The 2,980-nt window shown below is 50.9% G+C and overlaps 1 pseudogene; it reads left to right on the forward strand.

The window, feature by feature from the left end:
* The window catches only part of LOC111547530, an 8,691-nt pseudogene extending 6,081 nt beyond the window's left edge, over positions 1-2,610 (forward strand).
* The last annotated feature ends 370 nt before the right edge of the window (positions 2,611-2,980 follow it).

Here is a 2,980-nt window from a genome sequence, read left to right on the forward strand (position 1 = left end):
AAAAAAAAAAAAAAAAAAAAAAATACAAAACTTAGCCTGGCACGGTGGCATGCACTTGTAGTCCTAGCTACTTGGGGAGGCTGAGGCAGGAGAATCGCTTGAACCCGGGAGGCAGAGGTTGCAGTGAGCCGAGATTGTGCCATTCTATTCCAGCCTGGGTGACAGAGCGAGACTGCGTCAAAAAGAAAAAAAAAAGAAAAGAAAAAAAAGAATGAGTGTTAGAGTATTTGAATTTTACTTTTATTCTTACTCCTGACACTTATTTAACTTGCTGTATGTTAACAAGTCCCTCCCTTCTCTGGACCTCAGTTCCTCCACCTGTGTAATGAACAGATAGAATGGGATCTAAAGGATATTCAGATTCCAGGAATCTCTGCTTTCTGAAATATATTAGCTTGATGCAGGGAGCCAATCTCACAATGCCTGTGAGATTTAATCATAATCATTTAGCAAGTGCACAGTAGATATCATGAGATGGCTCATGTGTGGTCTTTTGTGTCTTTACAACACCCCATAAGGTAGATGGTGAGATCTCTGTTTCACAGATGGGGAAACCAAGGTTGAGAATGCATCCCTTGAGGTTCATGTTAATTGCAGGCTGGGTCCTGGATCAGACCCACGCCCTCTCTGGGCTGAATGAGCTGTACATTTGGTGGCTTTTGCAGATGCCCTCATTTGAAGGCTGTAAGGTCACCAGGAAGGAAAGGAATGTGGCAGGCGTGACACAGCTAAAAGCACTGGACTCAATCACACCGCTACCCACTCCACAGACAAGCCCCTGCAGCTGCCCCCGAAAGGTGGGTACAAGACTGGGGGTAAGTTCATGCCTTGTGGAGGTGCTTGGGGTTGGGGGCCTACTGGGGTCTGGCTGCTGATGGCCCTGAGTGCTCTGTCCCTCCAGGTATTGGCACTGTGCTTGCGGGGCAGGTGGAAACAGGCATGGTGGTGACCTTCGCCCCATGCAACATCACCATGGAAGTCAAGTCTGTGGAGATGCACCAAGGCCCTGCCTGGTGACAAGGTGGGCTTCCATGTGAAGAACATATCAGTAAAGGACATTAGGTGAGGTGACATGGCAGGACAGCAAGAATGACCCGCCCTCAGAAGTGGCAAGCTTCATCTCCCAGATGAGACGCCCATGGAGGGGCATGTCCCGCTGCTCCTAGGGCTGCTGGCTCACTCAGAGTGGTCACAGGGCATGGGCTCTGTATTAGGCTCTTGACCACCATGGAGGTGGAGCCAGACTGCCTGGGTTAGAATTCTTACTCTGCCTCTTATTTGCGTGCACTCTTGAACAAACCAATGTACTTCAATGAATCTATTAGTTTCCACAATATCATCTTTTTTTTTTTTTTTTTTTGAGACAGAGTCTTGCTCTGTCGCCCAGGCTGGACTGCAGTGGCCAGATCTCTGCTCACTGCAAGCTCCGTCCCGCCGGTTTATGCCATTCTCTTGCCTCAGCCTCCCGAGTAGCTGGGACTACAGGCGCCCGCCACCTCGCCCGGATAGTTTTTTGTATTTTTTTTTAGTAGAGACGGGGTTTCACCGTGTTAGCCAGGATGGTCTCGATCTCCTGACCTCGTGATCCGCCCGTCTCGGCCTCCCAAAGTGCTGGGATTACAAGCTTGAGCCACCGTGCCCAGCCCACAATACCATCTTGAAAAACAGTATTTCTTTTCTTCTTTTTCTTTTTCTTTTTTTTCTTTTGAGAAGGAGTCTCACTCTTGCCGAGACTGGAGTGCAGTAGCAGGATCTCAGCTCACTGTAACCTCGCCTCCCAGGTTCAAGTGATCCTCCTGCCTCAGCCTCCTGAGTAACTGGGACTACAGGCACGTGCCACCACGCTCAGCAAATTTTTGTATTGTTAGTAGAGACGGGGTTTCACCATGTTGGCCAGGCTGGTCTTGAACTCCTGACCTCAAGTGATCCACTCGCCTCGGCCTCCCAGAGTGCTGAGATTACAGGCATGAGCCACCATGCCTGGCCGAAAAGCAGTATTTCTTAAACCAGGTGGTTTACAATCACCTGGGAAAGTGTTTCAAAAATACAGATTCTGGGGCTGGGCACATGTTGGCCAGGTCAGACATGGCGAAACCCCGTCTCTACTAAAAATACAAAAATTAGCTGGGCATGGTGGCATGTGCCTGTAATCCCAGCTACTAGGGTGGCTAAGGCAGGAGGATCACTTGAACCTGGGAGGCGGAGGTTGCACTGAGCAGAGATCCTGCCACTGCACTCCAGCTTCAGCAACAGAGTGAGACTCCGTCTCAAAAAATTAAAAGATAAAATGTGCCCAAGGTGCCTGACCTCTTAGTTGCTCAGAGTCACCTCCTTTGGATGGGACTTAGCTGATGCCCCCCTTTCTCCCCTCCCTATCCCACCCTGGCCTCCAGGTGATCATTCTCAACTACCTTGGCTGCATCACAGCTGGCTACTCACCAGTTTTGTACCGCCACACAGCCCACATTGCCTGCAAGTTTGCAAAACAGCACTTGGGCAAGAAAGCGGAAGATAATCCCAGAGCTTTGAAGTCTGGGGACTTGGCCATCGCCCAGATTATCCTGGGCAAGCCCATATGTGTGGAAAGCTTCTCAGACAACCTGCCCCTCAGTAAGGCCCAACCGCACCTGGCCACTGGGGCTGCCCCTTCCTTCTTCTGGGTCCAGGAAGCCAGTTGGCCACCTGAGGCAGGCAGTGGAACCTAGTCACAAGGATCTGAGAGCCAGGTTAGAAGAGCCCACAGAGAGAAAGGGGCTTTCCTGGTGTCACACAGCAAGATGGGGGTGACTCTGAAGGCTTGCTACTCATAGTGTTCATGGACCCACTTCACAGGCATGCCCTGGGAGTTAGAAATGCAGAGTCTGGGCTGGGCGCGGTGGCTCAAGCCTGTAATCCCAGCACTTTGGGAGGCCGAGGCGGGCGGATCACGAGGTCAGGAGATTGAGACCATCCTGGCTAACACGGTGAAAGCCCATCTCTA

This window comes from Piliocolobus tephrosceles, unplaced genomic scaffold (assembly GCF_002776525.5).
Source record: "Piliocolobus tephrosceles isolate RC106 unplaced genomic scaffold, ASM277652v3 unscaffolded_22547, whole genome shotgun sequence".
Taxonomy (NCBI): Eukaryota; Metazoa; Chordata; class Mammalia; order Primates; family Cercopithecidae; genus Piliocolobus; species Piliocolobus tephrosceles.